This window comes from Mustela lutreola, chromosome 6 (genome assembly GCF_030435805.1).
Source record: "Mustela lutreola isolate mMusLut2 chromosome 6, mMusLut2.pri, whole genome shotgun sequence".
Lineage (NCBI taxonomy): Eukaryota > Metazoa > Chordata > Mammalia > Carnivora > Mustelidae > Mustela > Mustela lutreola.
The window spans coordinates 125,736,587-125,747,862 of NC_081295.1; the positions used below are offsets into that span (position 1 = coordinate 125,736,587).

General features: G+C 37.5%; 1 non-coding gene across 1 annotated transcript; it reads right to left on the reverse strand.

The window, feature by feature from the left end:
* Window positions 1-9,948: 9,948 nt before the first annotated feature.
* LOC131834938 (U6 spliceosomal RNA) lies at window positions 9,949-10,054 on the reverse strand. Its single transcript, XR_009355030.1, has one exon. It is a non-coding gene; the product is annotated as a U6 spliceosomal RNA (small nuclear RNA).
* Window positions 10,055-11,276: the final 1,222 nt, after the last annotated feature.

The window sequence follows — 11,276 nt, forward strand, 5'->3', positions numbered from 1 at the left end:
CTGGGTTTTCACAATTCATTGCAGACAATCTGCTACTCTCATTATGATAAAGGAGAGAAGAGTCATAATCAGGGAAGAAAGCTAGATTAATACTTGTAATTATCATTGAATTATTTAGCCTGCTATAGGATTATTATTATTAGTGTCATTTGATAATTTTCTCTCATTTTATTAAACACAACTGTGAGTAATTACCCTACCTAATATTTCTCTGTATTGGCTGACTAGCTAGCAAACATTCATGAAAATATCCATTAGCCACACATATAAAATGCAGCATTATGATGCTGTTGAATCAGAACATACCACTACCTGATCCTATAGCTCTTTGAGGATTTGCAACTAATTTAATTATATGTTTATTGGATTCTTCTCATACAATTAGAAAATTTATAATAGAGTCCATGAACATTATTAGTTTTACCATTTTAAACCAGCAATCACACTTTGATTTTTACAACAAAAGCAGAAATATAAACACACACATTTGGATCAGTTTTCTATTAGTCTGTCTGGACCTCAAAATCCTATTCCTCAAGATAATGCTCACCAAATTTCTGGATTAAACAAGAAATTAGATGGCACCTGAACACTTGGTTTAATATTCTCAAAAGGACTATGCAACTTATTCCTTACATTATGACATTGTTTTACAAAGATCCACACTTTTATAATGTTAGTATTTTTAATAATCAATAAAGTCAATTAATCATGATTAAAAATCAAACATAAAAATTTCTACTTTTTGCTTTTGCCCCCTCCATTTAGACTTATTTATAGCCTGATAATTCAAAGGTCCCTATGTTTATGAAAATCTGGACGTGAATAGCTCTAAGATCCCATTCAGAACTTGACATTAATCTAAGTCTTTTGGCTCCATTTATCCTGAGAGCAAAGAGTAGGACAAAGGATTTGAGTACTGTTAGTTTATCTGGGGGATTATCCAAGGTAGAAAAGAATGGGAAAGTGATACAGTGAAGAAGCAACTTTGTCAAAGAGGTACATTGTTGATATAATTGTTGTGGATAGAAAATGAAGGCTTGCTTTTACTGAAAGGTCCTGAGAAACTTCTTTAAGTTGTCCTCATGAAGACCTGAAAACTGACAATTTTACCTATGGTTCTTATTTCCACTTCACTGAGAGCTGTCCTCAGAGGACATTAACTCTCCTACACTTTTGGGTTGTGTTGGAGACATTCTAAAATGAGAGAGAGAACATGAGATTCTATCAGTGTTAAGTAACTGCAATTTCCCATGGAACTATCCACCACAGGTTTGGCTAGAATCAGGCGTAGGGCCTTGATATCAGAGGGAGTTGAGGCAGTATCATTTTAGTTTAATCATATCTGAAATTTCCAAAAACTTCAACTGATGAAACTTTGATTATAAATCTATAAATATAACAATAAATCTACAGTGTTCAAATTATTTTCATAGAAATACACAAAGTATCAATTGATAAATATTTAAATGTTACAAAATAATGAACAGAAAGAATTTGGTTATATAACAACGTGTAAGAAGTAGAACTTAGGTTTAGGTTAGAACTCAGGATGAATTTGAGACTCAGTTAAGAAATTGAGAGGACATATTTCAATTAAGATTTACATTTTGCTGTAGGTAGTAGACTGTCAAAAGTGGTTTAACCATATTTTTTCATTTAACAAGTAGACTACAGAGAGTGTTTTCTTGTGTTGGTTCAGAGTCTTACGAAAGTCAAGTGAAGTATCTTAGAGGTTTTCATGGCTTTTTATTCACAGTTGCAAAAATTGCTGTTGGAGTTCTCACTATTAAGCCCACATTTCTGGCAGAAAGATAGAGGTCAAAGAGAATGATATCTTGTACGACTGATACTTTGTCATATGGTTACAATGTAACTAGAAAAGAGACAATAAAATATTTGATGTTGTTTTAAGTTTCCTTGTTGTCAATCCCTCAGTGCTTTCTGATATGCAAGGAAAAAGTAGATGGATATTGACCTGGTAACTATCAACACCTGTCAGTCTCTCATGGATAACCAATATCTCTATAATCTCTTCTTCCCAGTAAAAAAAAAAATAAAATATATTCATAACCCACACTGTGCCATCTCAAGTTACTGCACCAAGATAAAATTACAATGATTTTCAGTTGTTCCAAATGGACAGAATACCCCTCCTTATGATATCATGTCTTATAAGATAGATAATTGGCTTGCTACCAATATACCCAGATGTGACTGTGGAAGAGACAGGAAAAAAATAATAATATTTATTTATTCCTTGGGTTGACTCTGTTTACACAGATGCATTACTAATGGAAAAGGTTGCTTTGGGACATTGGAATGAATTTACTTAATGGGTCGGTATGTAATTGGGTAGGAGGAAATTTTTAATTTCTACAAAAATTTTAGAATTCTATCCTATTCTCTTTTGTTAATTTTCACATGTTAACAAAGCCAACGTTTTTGTCTAGCAGACAAGATCTGAAATCCTAACAAAACTGAATTTTTTCCTTTTTTTTAAGTTTGAGAGCCTCATGTTCTCTCATGCTGCTTTAAATACAACTCAAAAAAAAGGAGCTAAATGGGGCAGTAAGACAAGACAATTTATTTTATTTTATTTATCTTATTTTTAGTTAAAAAATTAAAGATTGTATTTATTTATTTATTTGAGAGAGAGAGAGCATGAGTGGGGCAGGGGGATGTAGCGGCAGAGAGAGACTGAGAAGTATACTCCCTAATGAGCAGGAAGCCCAACATGGGGCTCGATCCCAGGATCCTGACTGAGATCATGACCAGAGACAAAGGCAGATACATGTGCAAAATCCCTTTTTTTCTGGGAAACAATACTTTACAAGAGATGTTTGAAAAAGTACTGGGGAATCAACTTTAATCGGAGATACAAAAATTTAATTGACTTTTGTAAAGCTACAGGGATCCAAATGATGGGAATCTCAGCCCGTTTAGGTTGTGGACCACAGAGTATTCTTCTCTGTAATATTTTATTTTCTTCCATGTCTACTAAGTCCAGTCCAAGTTCACTGATCTCTTTTTAGATAGTGCAAAACATGGCAAAGAATACCAAACAAGTGCCCAATATTCTACATTTATTACATCATTTCTAACATATAGAAGTGTGTTATCAAGGCTGGTTCTGTGAACGAACCTAGTTATGCTAAAGTGTGTTTTGTTCTCCAAGAAATTAAATGCATGATTATCACACAATTATAAAATACTTGTGTCAAGAATTTTTATTCAAAAATTAATAAGAGAAGCAGATATGAAAACTAGTTCACATGGTTATTTGGGATATAAGCAGAGTTGTGCAGCAGAAGTGCTCTGGGCCCATAATTTGGGTTACAGAATTTATGTTTTCTAATGAAAAATCACTAACTTGCATTATTGTTAACAAGAATCTTGTGCATTACCATCAGTTTTCTACATTATAACCTCTTGCTCTACAGTTTGTAAATAACTTTGTCAATAGCAAGCTAATAAACGGGGTGACTCCAATGGATTGAGATAATCTCCAGAGTTTCTGCTACATAATGCCCAGGACTCCATTGAAAGGACACCTAGGAATTTATTTTGCCCAAAAATTTGATCATTTTTTTCACTCTCCTTACCTATTTTCCAAACCTAGTCCTTTTGCTTCACCTTTCAGTCTACGGACAACCGTGTATCTGACTGACTTGTTAATTCTGAGAATGTCTTGCAGATTAATTTGCTTGCCAGAGGTGGTTCCTCTAATTGATGTCTAAGAACCCCAATTAGTTAAGAAAACTTTTTTTTAACATTTTCATTGCTATTTATTATTATTCTTCTTATTATTGCTAATATCTCTATTATAAATAATTCACAAGGGCATCTTTCTGACAAAAGACAAAGAGCTGGCTACTAGTAGAAAAAGTACATTGGACTCAGTGAAAGTGGTAAAGGGACTTGAGAAAATAAGGCAAAGCACTGGAATTTTGTGTTAAAACTTTAAATATTATAGACACATTTACTTAATTTCTAATACTGTTGTTGCTTATAATTAAATAAGATGTTTTCCATGAACCATGCATTACAGCAAATATATTGTTTATACAGATTAAATTTTCATCAAAAGGGACGCCTGGGTGGCTCAGTTGGTTAAGCAGCTGCCTTTGGCTCAGGTCATGATCCCAGCGTCCTGGGAACGAGTCCTGCATCGGGCTCCTTGCTCAGCCGGGAGCCTGCTTCTCCCTCTGCCTCTGCCTGCCATTCTGTCTGCCTGTGCTTGCTCTCTCGCCCACTCTCTCTGATAAAGAAATAGAATCTTAAAATAAATAAATAAATTTTCATCAAAAAATTAAGTGTATTTTATGGTAGGATCATGATAAGCATTTTGCAGATGAGAAAAGTGAAATTTAGAAAAGTATGTCTCTTCAAATCCCTCATACAATATCTGGCCTCGATAGAAGGATATACTATCACAATTGAGGAAGATAATTGAGATTACTTAAAATGATAAACTTTACTGTATAGGGTTTTTTAAAAGTTTGCCACGGATTCAGGTTCTTTTAAAATATATATCTATTTTGTGTAAAGAGAATGCACTGAGAAGTAAAAAGAAAGTGATATATCAGTGCTACCAACTAATGGCTATAATAGCATCACCTTATTTATGAACAATGAAACAGTGTGCAATATTTAAATAAATTAAATAATTTCCTATTTATTTTATATATTTATAAATTTAAATAAATTCCTATTTATTTATTATTAAAGAAATTCCTCTAACAAACAGTATGCTTTGAAGGTTGCTAGCAGGAAAGTGTTGTACTACATGGAAGTAATCAGAAAATGTGATCTAAAATTCTGCTCTCAAGGGCGCCTGGGTGGCTCAGTGGGTTAAAATTCTGCTTTCAAGAAGCTATAACAGTAAGTACTGAGCATTAGCTATTATAAGCTAAGGATGAATAACTGAAATCTACATTTGAAACTAATGGTACACTATATGTTAACTAATTGAATCTTAAAAAGTTAATTTAAAAAACCACTATTTTATAAAACAATTTTCCCAACAGGCTCTTTTGCTTTAAAATACTCACTTTGGGGGCGCCTGGGTGGCTCAGTGGGTTAAGCCGCTGCCTTCGGCTCGGGTCATGATCTCAGGGTCCTGGGATCGAGTCCCGCATTGGGCTCTCTGCTCAGCAGGGAGCCTGCTTCCTTCTCTCTCTCTCTCTGCCTGCCTCTCAGTGTACTTGTAATTTCTCTCTGTCAAATAAATAAATAAAATCTTAAAAAAAATACTCACATTACTTTTGTCTAGCCAATTCTTACATCACTGTTTATCCCTTCCCTGCTTTATCCCTTCTCAGTATCAATAAAGGCTCACTTGGGTTACCTAGAAGCCATAAGAAAGCTTGTAATAGATCTGGCTGGTTTTCAACAGCAATTTGACCACCATGTGCAAAGGGAAGTCTATTGATAAAGGCTTTATTGCAATAAGTTGCAAATACATGGATGATTTTGAATTCTCTTTCTTGAGGTCTTGTTTCATGATAATAAATTTAGGGTGGCTTATTGGAATGGATGTTATTAACATATCTTCATAGTTATAAGTACATGGAATTGTAAAATAGATGAATGAATGTGGCATTACTGACAACTGTCCTCATTTTGAAATCAAATTACAGTGTACTAAGATGAGGAAGCAAAGCATATTTGGGATTATGAGTGAAATAATTTAAAAAAGTCTTAGGGGTATGATCAGACTATTGGGTAATTCAGTAGAAAAAATGTCAACTGATTGAGATTCTGTGTTCCCTGATTTCAGAGAGAAGTTAAGATAAATAAGTAACACGAGGAGACTAGGAAGCCAAACATAAGTGATAATTTTGTGCCAGGGTGTGTATACATCTGTTTATCTTCTTGCTTTACCACTAAGGCTGCTCCTAGAGGAGAGTTTAAATATGTGTTGGAGCTAATCTCTGTGGATTACACAAGAAACCACATCCTAAAGCTCTCCCTGAAACACCCCTTATGAATTCAATGTAATTTGGTTTTTGCATTTTTAGAAATAACAAAATACTTTGCAAACACATCTACTTTATTACCACCACAAGTGAGTCAGCTGACTCCACATTTTAACACAGTGACAGTCACAGAGGAATGGAGGAATGAGTAGAGTTATCAATATATGTGCTTTTAAGAAGTATGACAGGGTAGCAGCTATTTCCAGGAACCAAAACATGGGTCAGCAGCTCTGCAGGAAATGGGATGGAATAAATGACTCATTTCAGAGGAGTTCTATAACATATTAGTTCTATAATGTATCTTCAGCACCCAATTACCCGCTTTGATCTAAAGATAAGGATTTACAGTATGATTTGACTGGTAGGGTCTGAATCATTTTTACTATTGTTTTGACTATTACTTGAAACCTATAGTAGTACTTGGGATATGTGTTGTGTATTCTGTGAACATGTGCTATTTTTAGATTAGATAATTTCTGTCTCGAACCCTTGTTAATTTTTTTTTTTGTTTATTTGATAGTGGTTTCAGTAAATGGATATATCTGAAAAATTGCAAAGCCACTATTAAAATAAGTTATTATTATATATAGCATGGAATTGCACATTCCTCCTTTGAATCTGACAGAGCTTCACCATATCCTTAACAATTTGGGAAAAACATGCTATTATTTTTCTTTATAAAATTTCTCCTGTTAGGCTGTGATGGTTGTCATCAGCAGTAACTCCTCCGAAGGCTTTGTCAAAAGAGTTGAAAAAAATGGAAAGGTGTGAATGAAGCTGTTTGCTGAATATAAAGAAAAGAGCATTGAAGTACAATTCACACTCTTACTTCTTCTATGCTTTCAGATGTTTGACATTTGAAGATTTTGCTTCTAGAAGAGATGCCCTATATAATTCTTACTTTAAGGAGCAAGTTGCTTTTATAATTTTTTTATTATTCTACCATTCAAGTACTTCCATTTAAATTAAATTCAATACCATTTTAAAAAATCAAAAGTGCAGCCAGTATTCAATTCCTGGGCTAAATCATTTTAGAAAGCTTTGTGTTATTGAACCTACAGGGTTTTTCTGTAGTTTTAACTCTTTCTTTCGGTGAGGTCAAAGAGGTTGCTACCTGTTCTCTCCTCAAGGATTTTGGTGGATTCCTTTCTCACATTATCCTTCTTCATCCATTTCCAGTCTATTTTCATGTATGGTGTAAGGAAATGGTCCAATTTCATTTATCTGCATGTGGCTGTTCTATTTTCCTGACCCCAAGGCCAGCGGCTCCTTCTCTACTCCCGGGGCCGAGTGCTGTGCCTTCCCCACACTTGCTCCTGGGGAGCACGGCGACAGACCTGTGCAACCACTCTTCTCTTTCAGGCAGAGGGGATGCAGGGCAAAGATTATTTCGCTCCATGCGGGTATCTTCCACCGTGGCACCTGGTGGCAAGCCCGTCTGCCCTTGGGACAGGTGGCCAAGGAGTTGCTGTCCCCTTGGGACCAGAGGCACAGGACAGGCCTGCCTTCTGCCCAGACTCCTTCCTCAGAGTGGAGTACACGTCCCTGCCCTAGTCGTCCCCTCATGACTCCTTAGCAGCCAGGCTTCCATCTCTCCGCACAGGGAGCGGGTGACACTTGTCTTGCCACAGGCCTGCTGTTCGTGCCATGGCAGGCTATCCTGCTTCCCGAGCGTTTTCCAACCCCAAGGCCAATGGCTCCTTCTCTTCCCTGGGGGCGGGGTGCTCTGCTTCCCCACACTTGCTTCTGGGGAGTGCGGTGACAGACCTGTGTGACCATGCTTCTCTCTCAGGCAGAGGGGATGCTAGGGCAAAGAGTAGTTCGCTCCATGCGGATATCTTCCACAGTGCTGCAGAAACTAGCTCAGGCAAGCAGCAGCAGCATCCCCAAACCCAACTCTGATTTCCCAACGAATGCTGTGCTTTCCCAGGGGAGATGCCCAGGCAAAGAGGTTTTCGCTGTATGCGGGTTTCTCCCACCACGAGACTGGGCTCAGGCAAGCAGCAGCAGCCCGCAGAACATTTCTGAAGAATGCTGTGCTTTCGCAGAAGCTTTGACTTGGAGCGAACAGCACTTCGCCGCTGCTTCCTCAGCAAGGCTTCAGTCGCTTCAGGGAAGAAGAGCTGCGGGAGAGCTGGTGCCTCTTGGGCCTTGCTTTCCCGGGCTCCCTGTTCGAGTCCTGGGTTCACTGTGCCAGGCTGAACTAAACAGACATAGCCACAACCATGCAGTAGCGTGTATAGCCTAGGATGGCACTCTATGCACACTACCATGTCCCGGTGTAGGCATCGCTTGGCCTTTTACTCTGGCGCTCAGGCGGACTCACGAACTAGGCCAGTGCTTTCCCCACAGGAAAGGAGAGGTGACAGGATCCCTGCACACCGCCCCTGCACTGAATAGGGAGCTTTGGGGGACTGTCCCCACTCCTTCCCCTTAAACCCCGTGTCTCCTCAGCAGCAGCAACTTCCTCCTAGGAACATCGCCAAAGGCAAGGGAAGCAAGGGCAGGAATTAACTACTGGGATTTCATCAGATCTAAAAGCTTTTGCACAGCAAAGGAAACAGTTAACAAAGCCAAAAGATGACTGTCAGAAGTTATCTGGGAGAAGATATTTGCAAATGACATACCAGATAAAGGGCCAGTGTCCAAAATCTCTAAAGAGCTTATCAAACTCAACACCCTAAGAACAAATAATCCAATGAAGAAATGGGCAGAGGACATGAAGAGACATTTCTGCAAAGAATACATCCAAATGGCCAACAGACACATGAAAAAATGCTCCACATCACTCAGCATCAGGGAAATACAAAGCAAAACCAGAATGAGATACCACCTCACACCTTTCAGAATGGCTAAAATGAACAAGTCAGTCAATGACAGATGCTGGCGAGGATGTGGAGAAAGGGCAACACTCCTACACTGTACGTGGGAATGCAAGCTGGTGTAACCACTCTGGAAAACAGCGTGGAGGTGCCTCAAAAAGCTGAAAATAGAACTACCCTATGACCCAGTGCTTGTAGTACTGGGTACATACCCGACAGATACAAACGTGGCATTCTGAAGGGGCACATGCACCCAAATGTTTATAGCAGCAATGTCCACAATAGTTAAACTATGGAAAGAACCTAAATGTCCTTGAATAGATGAATCAATAAATAAGATGTTGTATATATGTACAATGGAATACTATGCAGCCATCAAAAGAAACGAAATCCTGCCATTTGTGATGACGTGGATGGAACTAGAGGGTATTATGCTTGGCGAACTAAATCAATCTGAGAAAGACTACTATCATATGATCTCCCTGATATGATGAAGTGGAGATGCAACATAGGCGGTTTCGGGTGTACGAAAAGAAAAATAAAAGAAGATGGGATTGGGAGGGAGAGAAACCATAAAAGACTGAGTCTCACAAAACAGACTGAGGGTTGCTGGGGGGAGGTGTGTTGGGAGAGGATGGTGGGGGTATGGACATTAGGGAGGGCAGGTGCTATGATGGGTGATGGTGAGTGCTGTGAAATGTGTAAGCCTGGTGATTCACAGACCTGTACCCCTAGGGATAACGACACATTATATGTTTATAAAAAGTTTAAAAGAATAATTTAAAAAATCCATTAAAGAAAAAACACATATTGCAAACCCAAAGCTAATCTCATATTCAATCAAAAACGTTTGAAAGTTTTCCCCTTAAAAATCAGAAAAAAGACAAGTGTGTCCACTTTCACTACTCTCATTTGACATAGTACTTGATGTCCTAGCCAGAGAAACAAGGAACACAAAGAAATAAGAGACTCCAAAAAAGAAAAAAAAAAAGGAAGAAGTAAAATTTTCTTTTTTTGGATAACATGAAGTTACATGTTAAAAAATCCTAAAAACTTCACAAAATTTTGAATAAACAAATTGAGTAAAGCTGCCAAATACAAGATCAATATATAAAAGACAAGAATTTTGTTTTGTTTCATTTTTTTTTAATATGGAATGCTTCCCAGTTTTTCATGTCATCCTTGTTCAGTGATCACGCTAATCTTCTCTGCATCATTCCAATTTTAGTTATGTGCTGCCAATGTAAGCACAAGATAGGAGTATTTTAACACTCTAATCATGAACTATCTGAAAAAATAATGAAAACAATATAATTCACAGTAGCATCAGAAATAATAAAATACTTCAGAATAGATTTAACTAAGAAGATGAAAGATCTGTACTCCATAAACTATGACATTGATAAAGAAATTGAAGAAGACACAAATGGAAAGATAGCTCATATTTATGAATGGTAAGAATTAACATTGTTAAAATGTCCATACTACCGAAAACCATCTGTAAATCCATTTCTTATCAAAAATCCAATGGTAGGGGCTCCTGGGTGGCTCAGTGGTTAAGCTGCTGCCTTCGGCTCAGGTCATGATCCCAGAGTCCTGGGATCGAGCCCCGCATCAGGCTCTCTGCTGAGCAGGAAGGCTGCTTCCTCTTCTCTCTCTGCCTGCCTCTCTGCCTGCTTGTCATCTCTCTCTGTCAAATAAATAAATTAAAAATCTTTAAAAAATCAAATATTATTTTTTTACAGAAGTAAGTAAAGAATCCTTTTATGAGACCATAAAAGACAACAAATAATCAAAGCAGTTCTGAGAAAGAATGAAGAAGAGTAATTACACTTCTTGATTTGAAACTATACTACATAGCCAAAAAAAAAAGGAGAGAGAGAGAATGAAAACACAATCCACAGAATGGAAGAAAATACTTACAAATCTTATATCTGAAAAGAGGTTAATAACCAACAGATACAAATAGGAAAAAATATATAATATAAAAAATAGCAAAAGATCTCAATAGACTTTTCTTTTTCAAAAAAGTTATATAAATGACCAACAGGAGCATTAAAAAGTGCTCAACGTAAAAAACTCAGGGCAGGGGCTCCTGGGTGGCTCAGTGGGTTAAGCCGCTGCCTTCGGCTCAGGTCATGATCCCAGGGTCCTGGGATCGAGCCCTGCATCGGGCTCTCTGCTCAGCAGGGAGCCTGCTTCCTCCTCTCTCTCTGCCTGCCTCTCTGCCTGCTTGTGATCTCTGTCAAATAAATAAATAAAATCTTAAAAAAAAACTCAGGGCAAAGTCATTATGTTGTTGTTGTTGTTGTTTACCTCTGAAAAACACAGCAAGATATTACTACCTATTAGAATATATACTATCAAAAAATTGAAACTAACAAATTTTGGTAAATATTGGGGAAAATGGGGAACTTATGCACTGTGATAGGGATATAAATTTGTATGGAAAACAGTATGGAGATTATTCATA